The sequence below is a fragment of the Canis aureus genome, chromosome 35 (genome assembly GCF_053574225.1).
Source record: "Canis aureus isolate CA01 chromosome 35, VMU_Caureus_v.1.0, whole genome shotgun sequence".
Taxonomy (NCBI): domain Eukaryota; kingdom Metazoa; phylum Chordata; class Mammalia; order Carnivora; family Canidae; genus Canis; species Canis aureus.
In genome coordinates this window covers 16765002-16783119 of record NC_135645.1, presented here as the reverse complement: position 1 = coordinate 16783119, position 18118 = coordinate 16765002, and the positions used below count along the sequence as shown (strand labels likewise).

At 35.9% G+C, this 18118-nt stretch overlaps 1 long non-coding RNA gene across 1 annotated transcript in view; it reads left to right on the top strand.

Annotated features, from left to right (window-relative positions):
* Window positions 1-11495, top strand: part of LOC144305532 (uncharacterized) — a 35936-nt gene extending 24441 nt beyond the window's left edge. The window contains exon 3 of the long non-coding RNA XR_013372534.1: window positions 10779-11495. This is a non-coding gene — a long non-coding RNA (uncharacterized LOC144305532). The remainder of the gene's footprint in view (window positions 1-10778) is intronic.
* Window positions 11496-18118: the final 6623 nt, after the last annotated feature.

The window sequence follows — 18118 nt, the reverse complement described above, 5'->3', positions numbered from 1 at the left end:
CCCTGCAGGAAGCCGGATGAGGACCCAGGATCACGCCCTGAGCCCTGAGCCAAAGGCAGACACCTAACCACTGAGCCACCCACGCGTCCCTTAGTATGGCAATTTCAACAAAGAAGATAAGTTTCCTTTTCTTTGATTATTTGGGGACTAAGAAATCAGACAAAAGTTGTTTATTGTACATTCTAGATACTTGACCAAAATAATTTTCACTTTTACCTGGGCAAAGGTAATACTAATTCCTTTAGTGCCTTCTTCTAGGTCAAACTAGCTAATCATGTCTTTCTCTTTAGTTGGGGATGTGTGTGCAAATACACTTTTAGACAAGAAGATAATTTGTAAAACATTTTAATTTATAAAATTTCACACTTACACAAACCCACATGCTAGCCATGCAGGATGACTCCTATGTATATACCTTCCAACTTCTAACTGACCAAATCATGGCCATCCTTTTTCATTCTAAGTAATTTTAAAACAAATCCCTGATAAAAATTTCTTTCATAAAGATAAGCATTCATAAAAAAAAAAACAAAAACCAACATTATTTGGGTGCCTGGGTTGCTCATTGGTTAAGCGTCCAACTCTTGGTTTCGGCTCAGGTCATGATCTCAGGGTCCTTCCTGAGTGAGATTGAGCCCCACATGAGGGCTTCGCACTCACCGCTGACTTTGATGGAGATTCTCCTTCTTCCTCTCACTCTTTTTCTCACCTCCCTTCCTCAAATAAATAAGATAAATAGAATCTTTTAAGGAAATTATCAATAAAGAGTTGACAGTATTTCTTTTAAGTAATCACTTATCCAGGAAATATTTAAAATTTACCTGTTACTTCTCACTTTAAAATAACTTTTTGAGCAAATGAAGTTGATTTGCCTTAGTTGATCTGCTTAAGTCTCTTTTCATTTTTTAAATTATTATTTTTTTAAAAGATTTTCTTTAGGGATCCCTGGGTGGCTCAGCGGTTTGGCGCCTGCCTTTGGCCTGGAGTGTGATCCTGAAGACCCAGGATCGAGTCCCATGTTGGGCTCCCTGCATGGAGCCTGCTTCTCCCTCTGCCTGTGTCTCTGCCTCTCTCTCTCTCTGTGTCTCTCATGAATAAATAAATAAAATCTTAAAAAAAAGTTTATAAAAAAATGAAAATAAAAGATTTTCTTTATTTAAGCAATCTCTACACCCAACATGGGGCTCAAACTCAACCTAGAGATCAAGAGTCACATGCTGCATTGACTGAGCCAGCCAGGTGCCCCTTAAGTCTCTTAATCAATAATTTCCTGCCCTTTATCTTCCTTTTATTTCTTTTTCTTCATTTCTCTACTTCCTTGCAAATTATTTGTGGCAGCGGCTGGCTGTTTGTCCTGTAAGTGATTCCTACAAACAGGATTTTGCTGGTTGTATCACACATTTGACATGTCCTTTCTTTTTTTTTTTTTAATTTATTTTTTATTGGTGTTCAATTTACTAATATACTGAATAATCCCCAGTGCCCGTCACCCATTCACTCCCACCCCCCGCCCTCCTCCCCTTCTACCACCCCTAGTTCGTTTCCCAGAGTTAGCAGTCTTTACGTTCTGTCTTCCTTTCTGATATTTCCCACACATTTCTTCTCCCTCCCTTCCCTTATTGACATGTCCTTTCATACCGTATATTTTCTCTGTACTGATTACTAGAACTATATCCAATGTATTTATCCATTTATTTGCAAGATAATACTGTAGGAGGTGTTACCTAACTGAGATCTTCTGGGAACCTATCAACATGGTCAAAAAATTTTTGTGTAATTTATCTTGCCACCAGCAGGAAATATTTTTAAGGAAAAATATACTGTATGGAAGTATGTTAAAAAAATCATTCAACTTGCAAGATAAATACATTGATCTCAAAGTATATAACAGCCCTGGGGGTCCCTGGCTGGCTCAGTTAGTAGAACATGTGGGTCTTGATCCTGGAGTTGTGAGTTTAAGTGTAGAGATTACTTAAAATCTTTAAAAAAAAGTAGATAACAGCTTGCTCAGGTGGATCTTGAAATTTTTCTTTGTGTTTATGTTTTTATTCTAGAGCTTTGCTCTTGATATTCTCTTCTAAAAAAACTATGTAATAAACACAAAAGAAAATACATATAGTATATAATAAACTCTAGAGAAGGATAATAAAGCAAGCACCCATCTGCTTATCTTCCAGGTAGAAAACAAGAGTATTGCCTGGTCTTGTGTGTCCCTCCCTAGACTCATCCCTTTTTTTCTCTTAGAGGTGTCCGTTATTCCCTTTTTTTTTCTTCATAATTTTACCATCTCAATATGAGTTTCTAAATAATAGATTTCAAATTCTGCCTATTTACTGAGGTTCTATGTAAATGATATTATAAATATGATATGAAAGCTTCTTCTGTGACTTGCTGGACTTTTTTGCTCAGTGTGTCTTTATTGTTCATCTAGGTCTGAGTTTCTCAGCGCTGTTGACATTTTGGGTTGGATAATTATTTGTTATGAGGGGCTGCCCTGCATTTCCTAAGGTATTTAGCATCATCCCGGGTCCCTACTCATGCCCCCAGTCAGGATATTAACTAATGTCTCCAGACATTGCCAGATGCTCCCTGGTGGACAAAATTGCCTCCAGTTGAGAACTATTTGTCTATGTTATGTGCAAAGCTGACGTGCATTCAGTTTCACTGATATAGGTGATTTCATTGCCTGAATATGCTACTATTGATTTATCCATTCTTCTATTGATGAAATTTGCATTTTCCCAAGTTTTTGCTATTACAGACCATGCTACTATGAATATATTTGTGCATGGCCCCTGGTATATATGTGCCATAATTATTCTAGGAGTAGATATATAAGAGTTGAAACACTGGCTCATGAGGTGTGCAAATCTTCAATTTCAAAATCAAGGCCAAAATATTTTCCAGCTTTCTCCTTTTTCTTTTTACAGACATGTACACACACCAACATCCCTAACATCTCATTTCTTAAGTATTATAATGCAGGACAGTAGCATGGATGTAGCTAGTGGAAAAAACATAATGATAAAGTCAATGTTTCTTTTCTCAGGTGCAAGAAAGTAACTAGTTGTGTGTAATGTTTTTATTTTTTTATTTTTATTTTTAACTTTTTTTTTTTAAAGATTTATTTAGAGACAAAGTATATTAGGCACAGAACAGGATGTGCAGAAGCCTGAGGTAGGAGCCACTTGCATGTTTGGGGAACAGCAAGGGTAATGGACCAGTTGGGCTTTGAAGGTTCTGTAATAAAATTTGAGGTTGTAGGGAATATTGGCAGCAGGAGTATCTTGTGGAAGCACAAGGTTTTAAAGAGCAGAAAAATAGTGAATTGTCCTATGTGTAGCATCTAGGGTATATGGAAAGGGACAAATTGCAAGGAGAATTTTCTGGGAGAAAGAATGGGATTGGAAGACTAGATTGAGTACAGATTGATTTTTATTATAATAACATTCAGAAAGACAACAAAATGAGAGGGAATACTATAGTGAATCCCTATATATTTTCATCACCTAGATTTTACAGTTGTCTAGAATTGGCCACACATTCTTTTTTCTATTCCCCTTCCTTTTCCTTCTTCCTTTTTTTTCTAAAGTATTTTTTTCTAAAGTATTTTAAAGCAAATCTCAGACATCATATCATTTCTTCTATATAATTCAGAATATATTTTCAAATACATAAATTTTTGAAAATATTAAACTACAATGTCATTATCACATTAAAAAAATTTAATAGCATTTTCTTGGCACTGTCCAATGGTCAACCCATATTCAAATTTCAGATTGTCTACATTTTTAACTAATTGATTTATTAAAATGAACATGCAAATGAGGTCTACCTATCACATTTGGCTGTTATGCCTATAATCTTTTTAAAATTTATTTTGCCACTGCACTGAAGAAAGTGGATCTATTGTCCTGTGAATATCCCATATTTTAAGCTTATCTTATTTGTCATTCAAATTATTACTCTAACCCTGGCATTTACTGTAAACTGGAAGTTAGCACTCAAGTCTTGATTAGGTTTAGATTGTTGGAGGGAAAACTTTACAAGTGGTAGTAGATGCTTTTGTAAGTTTCATGTCAGGAAGCATATATTTTCTGGTTGTCCAGCTCTAGTGATTTGTCACTGAATGGTCTGGATTCAGGGAGGATTACCTACAAGTTAGAATGCTGCTTTCATAAATGCTAATACGGTATTGAAGAAATTGGTCATCTGTCTCTCCCTCTCCTTTCCTCCTCCCTCCATGCTCTCTCAAATAAATCTTCTTAAAAAATAAAATAAAATATTGAAATAATTTCAGACTTTATAATAAGACAAAGAATACCCATGTACCTTTCACTCAAATTTCCCAAATATTTGCATCTAAACATACTTTAGTGTATTCTGTGTGTGTACATGATTTTTTTCTTAAACTCTTGACAGTAAATTGTGTCCCATATATCCCTATGCTGTTAAATAATTCAGTATTTCCTAAAAACAAGGATATTCTCTTTTTTAATTTAAATTCAATTAACATATAGTGTGTAATTAGTTTCAGAGATAGAGTTCAGTGATTCATCAGTCTTATATAACCCAGTGCTTACTATTTCATATACCTTCTTCAACATCCATCACCCAGTTACCCCATCCCCTCCTCATCCCTCCATCTAGCAAGTCTCAGTTTGTTTTCTATGATTAAGAGTCTAGGGCACCTGGGTGCCTCTGGGTGGCTCAGTCAGTTAAGCATCTGCCTTCAGATTTCTTTTCTTTCTTTTCTTTTCTTTTTTTCTTTCTTTCTTTCTTTTTTTTTTTTTTTGATGGTTGAGTTGTATTCCATTGTATATCCATCTTTATCTACATCTTCTTTATCCACTTATCTGTTGTGGGCATCTAGACTCTTTCTGTAGTTTGGCTATTTATGGACATTGCTGCTATAAACATTGGGGTGCAGGTGCCCCTTCACATTGCTACATTTGTATCTTTGAGGTAAATACCCAGAAGTGCAGTTGCAGGGTCATAGGGTAGATCTATTTTCAACTTTTTGAAGAACCTCCATACTCTTTTCCAGAGTGGCTGTACCAGTTCACATTTTCACCAACAGTGTAAGAGGGTTCCCCTTTTTCCACATCCTCTCCAACATTTGTTGTTTCCTGACTTGTTAATTTTAGCCATTCTGACTGGTGTGAGGTGGTATCTCATTGTGGTTTTGATTTTTATTTCCCTAATGCCAAGTGATGTTGAGCATTTTTTCTTGTGTCTGTTGGCCATTTGTATGTCTTCTGCCCATTTTTTGATTGTATTATTTGTTTTTTGGGTGTTGAGTTTGATAAGTTCTTTATAGATTTTGGATATCAGCCCTTTATCTGATAAGACATTTGCAAATATCTTCTCCCATTCTGTTGGTAGTCCTTTGGTTTTGTTGACTATTTCCTTTGCTGTGCAAAAGCTTTCTATCTTGATGAAGTCCCAGTAGTTTACTTTTGCCTTTGTTTCCCTTGCCTCTGGAGACATGTCTAGCAAGAAGTTGCCGCAGCTGAGGTCACAGAGGTTGCTGCCTTTAATACTTTAGGATTTTGATGGATCTAAAAACAAGGATATCCTTTCATAAAACTATATTACAATACTCCCCCTTTTCCACAGGGAGTATGATCCAAGACTCTCAGTGGAAGCCTAAAACTGTAGATGGTACTGTACCCTTTATATACCATGTTTCTTTTTCCATTGCAATAAAGGAATAAAATTATTCCTTTAAAATTTAAAATTAAATAAAGTTTAATTTATAAATTAATTTGTAATAATAAAGTTTATTTATAAATTAAATAATTTGTAAATATTTATAAAATTTTATTTATAAATTAAATACTTTATAAATATTTATAATGTTTAATTTATAAATTAAACCATAATAAAACTTTATTATTAAACTTTATTATGGTTTAATTTATAAATTAAACTTAGTAAGGGATTAACAACATTGATAAAATAGAACAATTACAGTAATCTGCTGTAGTAAAAGTTATGTGGTTGTAATTTGTCTCTCAAAATATCTTACTGTACTCACCTTTTTTTTTTAAACTGCATTTATTATTTTTATTGAAAGTATAGTTGACACACAATGTTATGTTAGCTTCTGATGTACAACACAGCGATTTGACAAATCTATTTCACCCTTCTTCTTGTGATGATGCCAGATGATAAAAAGCTTTATGTGAGGGATGCCTGGGTGGCTCAGTATTGCCTTTGGCTCAGGGGTGATCCCGGGTCTGGGGATCGAGTCCTCCATCTGGCTCCCTGTGAGGAGCCTGCTTCTCCCTCTGCTGATGTCTCTGCCTCTCTCTCTGTGTATCTCTCATGAATGAATAAATAAAATCTTTAAAAAATAAATAAAATAAAATGCCTGTGTGATGAGATGAAGTGAGATGAATGATGTAGGCATTGTGTTGTAGCTTCTGGCTACTGTTGACCTTCTGACAGTATATCAGAAAGAGGATCATCTGTTTCCAGACCTTGTCTGACCGCGGGGAACTGAAACTGCAAAAAGTGAAGCCAGAGATAAAAGGAGTCTACTGTATTTCGATTATTTCGAAATAGGGTTGTTAATGCTGATGAAATAGTATCCTTTTGTATCCTTTAACTTGGAATAGTTCTACAGTCATTCTTTGTCTTTCATGGTCTTAAATTTTAAAGGATCATAAGCTAGCTGTTTTTAAAGCATCTCTCAATTTGGGTTTGTTTGATATTTTCTTACATTAGATTCAGGCTATGGGTTTTTGACAGGAATACATCAGATGTTCTCAGTGCACCATGTCAGGAGGCATATGTTGTTGACTTGTTCCATTATTGGCAATATTAGGGGTTAAAGTTAAGGTTAATATAGAATTAAGGTTAGGGTTAGAGTTATTAGTAAGGTGGTTTTCTTTACTCTGAAGTTACTGTTGTTGCTTTGTGATTAATAAATATGTTGTTGAGAGATATTGTGAGATCAAGTTAATATCCTATTTCCTATATTCATGATTTTTAGCATCCCTAAATGATTCTTGCCTGAAAATTGTTACTGCAGTGGTTGCCAAATGGAAATTTTTTTCTATTATGATCATCCCTTTACATTTATTAGTTGCAATTCTGCGTAAAGAGGAGTTTGTCCTTTCTTATTTATTTATACCAATGTCAAGTCATAGGTTCTTATTTTATTCTGTGGGTTATAATCTGAGATTTTCATTTATTTCATGGCTTGTATTATCTCAGATTCAGTCAGAGGGAGCCTTTTAAACTGGCTAATTGTTTTTTTTTTTGACATATCCCATTTTATTTTATTTTTTTACTTTTTTGGGAGCCATGACTCCTTTTTTTTTTCTTTAGCCATAACTCTTGATACCAGAGTTGGATTAAAGTTTCTTTAAATTGTTAAGGTTGGCTGAAGGAATTATGAACTTGTGCAAATTGGAACAAACATTCTTGTTACTGATTTTCACCTTGTATTTAAGGCAGACATTGGGAGAAAGTTTCTTTTGGCCAAGGGCAGCTGCTTTTCATTCTGCAACTTCAAACTCAATATGCTTCCTCTTAATTTTTAAGTCTTATCCTCTGAGTCATTCAATCTCTTCCTGTCTGAAAGGATGAAAGATCCAGTGTCTCTGCTTCCTCTCATCCTCCACATCCAGTCTTTCGGAAATTCCTATAAGTTTTGCCACCAAAATATCTATTGAATTTATCTACTTCTCCCATTTCCTCTGGCACCATCTTCATCCAATTGAATGTGCTCTCTTATCAGAACTTCTGGAATAATCTCCCAAAGGCCTCTCTGCTTCCATTATGGTTCATTTCCAATCCATTGCCAAAAAACATAGTGATCAAAATTTTCATGTGCGTGTATTTATATATTTATGTATATGAATATGGTTATGTCATTTTTCAACTTAAAACTTTTTCAATAGGTTTACTTTGTACTTGGAAAAACATTCTAAATTCCTTATAACCAACTACAAACTCACTACTTCTTCCATCTTTATCTCCTCTTTATTCGACACTTTATGTCCCATCAGCTTGGAAATTTTAATGTTTCAGACATATTATATTCTACATTAGGGACATCCATTTGTACAGGCTCCTCTGTTTTTCTGAAGCTCTTTTACATTCATTTCTTTTTTAAAAAATAGATATTTATTTGTTTATTTGTTTACTTATTTATTGAGCATGTGCACAAGTGAAGGGAGGGGCAGAGGGAGAAGGAAAGAGAGAATTTCAAATAGACTCTGCTAGAGCACAGAGTCCAGGATTGGGCTTAATCTTACTACCCTGAAATCACCACCTGAGCAGAAATCAAGAGTTGGACGCTTAACTGACTGAGCCACCTAGGCACCCCACATCCATTTTCAATGTTAACTCCTTCTCATCCTTCCAGTTTCAATTCAGGTGATAATTTATTATCATGCTCTTCCAATACTCTCATCTGTAGAAAGTCTCATTTTTCTGTCACTGCACCCTGTGATTTTTTTCCCATGGAGACTTTTACAACTTGAAATTTTATATTTATTAGTTTTCATGATTATTCTTTGTCTTTCTCACTGGTTTGTAAACTTTCAGAAGAGGGTACCATGTTTATTTTATTCACAGGATAATTAATATTTGGCACAGTGCTTTGCATGCAATAATTATTTAAGAGGGGCCCCTGGATAACTTAGTTGGTTCAGTGTCTGACTCTTGGTTTGAGCTTGGGTCGTGATCTCAGGGTCCTGGGATCGAGTCTCACACCCGGTTCTAGGCTCAGCAAGAAGTCTGCTTGAGGATTTCCCCTCTCCTCCTGCCCCCACCCCTGCTTGCTTACATGTGCGTGTACTCTGTCTCTCTTCAAGAAATAAATAAATAAATCTTTAAAAATCATTATTCAAGAAATATTTGTTGAAAAAAATTAAATATAGAATAAATATTTGGATAGCTGGTAAAACATTTTTTAGGACTTAATTTTTGTGTGAGTTGAGAATTGCAATGTTCAAGTAGGATATATTGCTATCTGGAAGAGTGAGAAACTAATTTAAAGGCATACCATGTAGTTCAAGGTGCTTTTTAATTAAATATTAGATGCTACAACTAGTTTCACTTTGGTAGAAAACAAAATAAGGAGTAAGAGTTTGTTTTCAAATATCACAAGTGGCATTTTGATTAAAATTTGAGAAAGTTAGGGACGCCTGGGTGGCTCAGTGGTTGAGCCTCTGCCATCAGCTCAGGGTGTGATCCTGGGGTCTTGGGATTGAGTCCCACATCAGGCTCCCTACATGGAGCCTGCTTCTCCTTCTGCTTGTGTCTCTGCCTCTGTCTGTGTCTCTCATGAATAAATAAATAAAATCTTTAAAAATTTTTTTGAGAAAGTTAGCATTTAATGTTAAACCAAAACTAATGATATTCAAGATGCTTATAAGAAAATCAAAGCAAATAAGTAACGTAAACAGATAAGAAACAAAAGCAAACCCCCAAACTCTCTATTAACCAAAGAATATAGTGGTAGCGGGGGTTGGGGGGAAGAATTCTATTCCCCTAAAAGCATGTTTGCTAAAGATTTTTTATTACTTATGTTAAGGATTTGATAATATTGAGAATGAATGGCAAATGTGTTTATTTTGTTTTGGTCTCCTGATCATTTTAGTAGGGGTGACCTACTCAGAGAGGCAGAGTCCTGGGTGCCACTGGTTTTCAATAGAAACAGATTGTGTGTATGGAGGGAAAAACTTTACTATGGCTTAAGTCAAACTACAGTAAGAAAATCCCAGTTTATAAAACTAAAAATAAGGACAGTGGCGCAATAAGAGTTGAATTTCTGATAAAAGAAAGCTATTTCAGGAGTGAAATATAGAGAAAGTTGAATTTATTCTTTAATGAATGTGAAGTATAATGCATATTAAAATTGTTAAATATAATGCTAAATTTTAAAGTTCAAAGACTGTATAATATTTTTGTGTGTTTCTTCATTCAGTGGTATAATTATTTACTAAACACACTTAAATTCTTATGGAAGTATTTATTTCTAATTAATGCATTAGTCCATTCATTTTATCACATGAGTTCTTACAGTTTTAATTAAACTATTTTTGATATATTTGAATTTACAGTAGCACAGTGAATGTCAAGGAAATGAATAACTTTCAATCACTAAATAGAGAAAGAGGCAACAAATTCAGTATTCCAATCCTTCGACATGGTGATTTTTTTCAGTATTTTCTAAAGATGGTAGTGTTAAGGGGCCATATGCTAATTGTTGGAAAGTACCCTTCAGCCAAGGACTGCTCAACCACAAAGGGCAAAGACCTAAGTTTAGTAGGCTTGGGGTCATTATACTGCCAGGGGACTGGGATTGGAGGGGCAAGGTGTTAAGAGAAGACAATAATGACTTCAAATAAATGCTTAGACCAGAGTAGAGGGACCCATGTCTAACTAAGGTCAGGCCAAGAGGCTGAATTAATTCTCTACAAGGTCCTAATCATAGAGAGATCAGCTATTTGAATGAAGAAGAGGTAATAAATACAGTAAGAATTTAAATGAGGGCTTAAGGGAATATTCTTTCAAATGGGTGCTCTGATTTCCAAGGAAGTTTTAAAATCTGACAGACTGATTTTATTTTCCGTATGTATTTGTACAGCTTAAACTTGCTGTAAGTCTGAATAAGTGAAATTAAACTAGGCACTGAACCTTGTAGTTTTGATATGGAATGAAGAATTCTCATTCATTGCATTTGACTGAGTTCAATCTATTTTACCAGTACATGTGAAACTCCTAATGAATTTAAGTCCCACTTTTTTTTTCACTAGCTGAGGAATCTTGGATCTCTCTTGGCTGTTTCCCTATATGCAAGATGGAGTACTGGAGGAGAAGAGAGAGCAAATTTGGATCTAGAGAATAAATTAATCATTTTAGAGCTCTAAAACCTTGTGACTGTATAAATAGAAAACAGATTTGCTCCTTGCATCAATTCTTACTTAGTTCGAGTGGTTATTGGGCAAACCAACATTTCCCATTTGTTAATTGGAACAGTATCTATTTGCGCTGTACATGTTGGCATCTATGTAATGTACATCAAGGTCTTAATTCTGCACCTAGCAAATAGTATGTACTAAAAATTATGGCTATGATTATTCACATTTTATTATCATTACCAATGTGGGGAACCTTGGATCTTCAGAGGACTATAAAAATATTTCCATTTGGCAAATTATGTAGCAGTAATGAACGCAGTTGTCTTTTGAGAAAACCATCTCCATGGCATATAAAATAATCAGACACGTGTCTCCAAGATTCATTTGGGTGAATATTCACAAGGCCCTTTCACACAAACATATAGATATTTAACAAGCCCATAAAAGTATACTGAATCAAAATTTAGAAAAATCATATCTAAGCTATATGTATGTGCACACACACCACATACACAGTATATTCAGCATTTACACTGCATATTGTCTGTCCTGGAGTTTGCAAAGTACTATTCAAATATGACCTCTACTTCTTTTTTGTAAATAAAATTTTGCTGGAGCACAACCAGGATTTTTTGCGTATGTTTTATTGGTGGTTGCTTTTGCACTACAATAGCAGAATTGAGTACATGGAGTAGAGACTGGGTGGCCCTCAAATTCTAAACTATTTACCATATAGCCCTTTATAGAAAAGTTTGCAGACCATTGATACACTATAGTTATATGTATATGTCATATACATATATATGTATATGACTTTATTTTTCATATCTATAGGTGTATAAAAGTATATAGATACATATTTTATTTCATTTATTTATTTTTGGGAGACAGAGAGCACACACAGGGGTGGGATGGGCAGAGGGAGAAGGAGAGAGTGTCTTAAGCAGACCGTGCTGAGCCCAGAGCCCGATGGGATTTTGTTTGTGTGGAGACTGCATCTAGTCAAAAGCAAAATTGCCTTTGAAGCTCATGTTGGGAATCATAAGTGCCATATTTGTTGCTTTCCAAGGCCTAACATTTATATGTAGATATACTACCTGTCACGAAACCGTATTTGATATTCAAATGTTCACTTTATATCCTCCACTCACCCCTAGGACTATTCCTAATATCAAGACAGCCTTTCTATGTAGTTTATGTTTTTGTTTTTAATGCCACTAGTCTCAAATATACTTTAACAGTGGTAAATAATCATTGCTGGGGGTAGTTCTTAATGGTCTTAGAAAGATCATAATTTAAAAAATATTTTCGCAGGGTTATATCCAGATTTTAGTATGTTTCAAACTTCAATTTCAGAAAGGATAAAGGAAGATCAAACAGAAGAAAGAAAAGGCAGCTCAGTAATGGTGAGCTGTTGAACATTTGGGTGATATAAATTTATGTGAATCTTAAACGGATGAGAAAAAACAACCCCACTCTCCATGGTTGAATAAATAAGATCAGAACTGCCTCTTCCCAAACTGTATTTTAATCTTTTTCAATTTTTCTGCTGTCTCTTCATATAATTAGTGGTCGATAGTTATTAATTTATTTGGCATTTATCATGCCAATGCTAATTCATGCATATCTAATATACCTTAATTAGAATTGGGAGAAAATTTCCTGATATGATGGGCTAATTCTAATGTAATATTTATTGAGAGAAAATAAATATTATCACATGAATCCCACTGCAGTTTACTAATTAATATACTCTTACTCCAGGATATACAGAGTTACATTGGAGTTTATACTAAATGAAATAACAGCAGTTTGAAAATTGGTCAATATTTATGTTGATACTTAATGCATCCCTCTTAGAAGCCATATACAAGAACAAATTACCCAGCGACCAGGCTGTCTTATGAGCTGCATTTGCATTTCTATTTTGTACTTTGTGTATTGGAAACCTTACCAATCCAGCTAGACTTCTGTTGGTGGGGAGATGATGGCCGAGATGAACACAATTTCTCATGGTCATTGTTTCCAGAACTCTCTACTCTTTTTTTTTTTTTTTTTTTTAGATTTTATTTATTTGACAGAGACAGTGAGTGAGCAACAGAGCACAAGCACGGGGGAGCAGCAGAAGGGGAGGGAGAAGCAGGCTCCCCGCTGAACAAGGAGCCTGATGTGGGGCTCCATCCTAGGACCCTGGGATCATGACCTGAGCTGAAGGCAGGTGCTTACCTGACTGAGCCACCCAGGCACCACTGTGCTCCTCTTTGAGTCCATCTTCCTTCAGCTCCTCCCTGCCTCTTGATTCTCTTTCCTGTTTGAATCTGTGTTTGGCCTCTTCTCTGTTTACAATTTACAGCAGGGTCTAGAGTTGGGTTTTGGAGAGTCAGGTTATGGAAACTGAGTTGTAATGAAACTAGAGCCCACATTTTTCCATGATTGTCTTATAAGTCTTGCTAAAATTGATGTCTTTAATTGCTTTTGCTACCCATAATTATTCTCTAATTTCTATGAGTTGACTACATCTTTAGTGCATAAGAAGAATTGTTTAAACTTATGTTTCCATGGCCATGTACCTAGGCTGGATTATGTATTTTTATCTCTACTAATATTAATGAAACTTTTTATCCTATTTGTTCTTTTAAAAAGAGCATTTTGGAGATCCCTGGGTGGCTCAGCAGTTTGGCGCCTGCCTTCAACCCAGGGCGTGAGCCTGGGGTCTCGGGATTCAGTCCCACATTGGGCTCCCTGCATGGAGCCTGCTTCTCTCTCTGTCTCTGTCTCTGTGTCTCTCATGAATAAATAAATAAATAATCTTAAAAAAATAAAATAAAAAGAGTATTTTGTAGGGAGTGAAGAGTCAATTTAAAATAAAAAAAGTCATACTCTGAATAAGATGGACCTATATTTTATAATCCAGCTCTTTGTTATTCAGCAACAACAGAAATATTTATAGACTTCCTGAATTTTATTTTGTTTTATTTTATTTTTTAAAAGATTTTATTTATGTATTCATGAGAAACATACAGAGAGGCAGAGACACAGGCAGAGGGAGAAGAAGCAGGCTTCATGCTGGGAGCCCAATGTGGGACTCGATCCCAGGACACCAGGATCACACTCTGAGCCAAAGGTAGACACTTAACCGCTGAGCCACCCAGGCATCCCAGACTGCCTGAATTTTAAAAAACAAATTTGTAAAACCTCATATAAATATATGAAATTGTAAATTTCTTGGTAAATATGCTATCAGATTATAAACATTTTGAGAGTTGAGACTGTCTTTCACATTTGCTTTGGCTAAACCTTCACATAGCAAGCACTTAGTAAATTTTTTAAAGGAAATAAATAACTTTCAATTTGTCAGAGTAAAACATATATACATATGCGATCAATTTTCAACATATGCCCTAATTTCCTCAGTTGAGGATTTTGGATTTTCTCTGATTTCAAAACATTTAAAAATAACAAGCCTCCCTCCAGAATTTTACATAACACTGCTTGTTAAACAGTTTTAGTTTAAGAGTGAAACACCAAGCAAATGTACTATTTTATTTTATTTTATTATTTTTTTCAAATGTACTATTTTAACATGGAAGTGGACTTAACCAATTATCTCAAACCAGAAACTTTTTTTCTGGGCATTAGTAAAAAATCGATTACATATTGCATAAGAGGTTGAGTAGCTATTATGTTTCCCTTTTAAGTCAACTAAGAAGTGACTCCATAGTGTTAAGTGCTTCCCAAGGTTGTATTAAGAGGCAAATACCTTCTTATCTAGATTTTTTAGATTTCAATCACTACCTTTATCCTGAAGAAGACTGCATTTATCCTTACAAAACAAGTTCCTTTTTATTACTTGGAAAATGTTATTCTTAATTTTTGCTGTTCATTTCGAACTAGAAGTTAAGTCCAAAGACAGAGACCAAATCAGATGAATCTTTCTAAAGAACTGGAGTAAACTGCTATGGGCAAGTTTATGCCTTTCTCTCCAGCCCAACATGGTGGACTTAGGCCCAGTGCTGGCCTCCCAGAATAAGATGTTTATTTCCCTAAAGTAGTGAAGTTTATGGTAATAGTAGCTACCATTTACTGAGTAGTTATTAGTGCTGGAAACTTTACTGAGTATTTTAAAATATTAGCTCCCCCTCAGCGCCTCCCTCTACCCTCCCTTTGTGTGACGAGGAGTAAGTCTAAAAGATCTACTAAATCTAATTCAATCTGAAGCATGCTCTTTTTTGAAGCCTTCTGTCAGCCACAAAGTTTAATGATATTGGAAATTGGAGGTGGAAAAAAAAGCAACCAATTGAGCTATCAGTATGAAGCTGACGGTTAGACTTATAATCAAAATGCAAATGTCAATATTTAAATACTTTTTGCTACAGCACAGAAGAGAGAAGCAGTTCAATAGTGTACACTGCAGAAAACGAGTGACAATACCTTTTCAATATTCTGGAAGTTGCATAAGAAAGAGTAAAACACTCCAGTAAATTAGGCTTTTATGATAACATATTTGGTTTTTCATTTAGGAAGGGAAAAAGAAGATCAAACTCCAAATCTCTTCCCATTTCATCCATTCTGACAGCTTTAAATGAAGCAAAGTAGTTTTCTGATTATTACCTTTCGTCACGATAATACTTGTCTCCTACTTCTCTGGCACGTGTGACATACCCTTTGCTGTTGTCAATGTGTCACAGCATTATCCCTCCATATTTAACTTGCTTTGTTCTAAACCAACTGTATCAAGTAGATATAATTTTGTGATGATACCTTTCTAGCACCACCACCTGCCATGTGAGTGGAAATGCCAGGTAAACCGAATTTAATTTTCTGAAGTGTTTTTTCTTAGGCTTTGTGGAAATTCAGATTTGCATTTCCTTTCATTTTCTACTGAGTTCTGTGCTCACAAGATAAGTGATCCTTTCTAGGAACTGAAGTTTATCTAGACCATAGAAGCACCCCGGTTTATGAAAACTGATATAAGAAAAATCTACATGCAAAAAAGCAGTTGAAGGATTTTTTCCACGAGTGATCTTTAGTTTATTGCATGGATTTGCCAAGGGGTTGCTTCCAAAAGCCTTCTCTAAAAGTACATCTGCCTATTTTACACATCATTCATTATTTGTCAAAGAAAACAGGGCAGAGAAAATTAAAGAATTGGGAATCCACTGCCAATTATAGAGCAATTAAAGATGAGGGCACATTTATTTGAAATTATAGTGGAAATTAACCTGAAAACATGATTGCCATGCCAAATGGTAAAGAAATCGGCTGGAGAACATGATATTCTTTTTTTTTTTTCCTTTTTCTTTCTTTTTTTTTTTAAGAAGTTGTGATTTTTTAAAAAAGATTTATTTATTTATGAGCAAGTGGGGGGAGAGGAAGGGAGAGAATTCTCAAGCAAGGTCCCTACTACTCCACTAAGTGTGGAGCCCTATTTGGGGCTCGGTCCCAGGACCCTGGGATCATGACCTGAGCCGAAGGCAGATGCTTAATCGACTGAGCCACCCAGGGGCCCCTAGATCAAGAACATGATATTCTTGATATCCATTGAATCACCAGCTCTCCTGGGCTGAGCTCTGTTCAAAAGCCACAGAAGTTGTTATAGTTTAAATAAGATCTTTGTTCTCAAGGGATTTATAAGGATTGAGAAGGATCAAATTTATGAATTCTGACTCCTTCCCATAGTGGGGAGTGTACTGTCCTGGAAATGAGATTCAATAGTATACTTAGTGATTCTTGGTTAACCAGAAAAATCTGTGAGAAAAAAAGCTTTTGATTTGTAGCCTGTTGAAGGGAAACGTATCCAATCTACGGAGCAAACCAACAATTTAGTGAGGTAGGATGCAGTTTGGCATCTGGAAATTTGATTGGGCTCTTAAGTAGGCATGTGACCTGGGGGAAGATAGTTAACATCTATGAGCTTTTGTTTCTCATCCTGAAACAAGACTGATGATCTTCATGGCACTGCTGGGGAGCCAAATGCGATATGGTTAGAAAGGGCAGAGCACAGTATGCATTACAACGTCCCAAACTGAGAATTTGACTATCTTTTTAATTTGTACCCATAAAGGTGTCAAGCCTCCTAGGTCCACATCTATTTCTGAGCAGGAGCACCTGGCCCAGGTTAGTGGAAAATCAGCCTGCAGTGGGGAGGCAGACACTGGAGAGACTGGGAAGAGAGCCTTCCAGAACATGATTGACACCAAAAAAGAGTGGTCTGCGTGTTGGGGTTGCTCAGCTTAGGGACAGTAACTCTGCAAGACTGGAAATGTGAACAACTTTAGTAACAAATGAGGGGAGGGGGAAGGGGGAAAAAAGATTAACATGAGAAAGGACCTAAATGGAGAAAGAGGGAACTCCTTCAATGAATGATTATTTTCTTGAGAACAGAGCTCAATGTTCTGCAATTTAAAAATTAGCTTGTAATTATTTAAGAGGTAGACTGAGAAATCCCTGTTTTCTGTGTACCAGCAGTGGGGTTTTCTGCACGGATGTGTCCAGACACAGATGTAACGCCAAGATGGGTTAGGAATAGGTATTGAGTGTGATTTCCCTGTGCTTGTCAGTGCCTACTCTGACTTTAAAGAAGAGATGACAGCCTTTTTGAAATCTGGGCTGCTAATGCTTGGAACTTAATTTTTCCTTCGATCCAGCCAGAGAGGACTAGAAAACCAGAAGGCTGATGGCTAAATGCAGTGTTGGAGAAAATCAGAAGGCCAGGGGTTAATGCAGTGTTAGAGAAAACCAGAAGGCCACTGGTTAGTGCAGTATTAGAGAAAAACAGAGGCCTATGGTTAGTGCAGTGTTAGAAAAAAACAGAAGGCCAATGGTTAGTGCAGTGTTAAAAAAAAACCAGAAGGCCAATGGTTAGTACAGTGTTGGAATAAAACAGAAGGCTAATGGTTAGTGCAGTATTAGAGAAAACCGGAGGCCTATGGTTAGTGCAGTGTAGAAAAAAACAGAAGGCCTATGGTTAGTACAGTGTTAGAGAAAACCAGAAGGCCAGTGGTTAGTGCAGTATCAGAGAGGACGGGAGAAAGATCTTGGGACGTGATTCTCCCAGCTGTGGCTGGGAGGTGTCTGTGGGACAGCTTGGGAGTGAGAAAACTCAGCACCGTGCAGGAGATACCCCTTCCTCTTCCCTGGTGATAAGAAGGTAATAGAGAGGTCCAAAAGCAAGATAATTGATGCAATATTTTTTTCCCATTTCTGGATTCCTGTGAGAAAACTAGGATGTTATC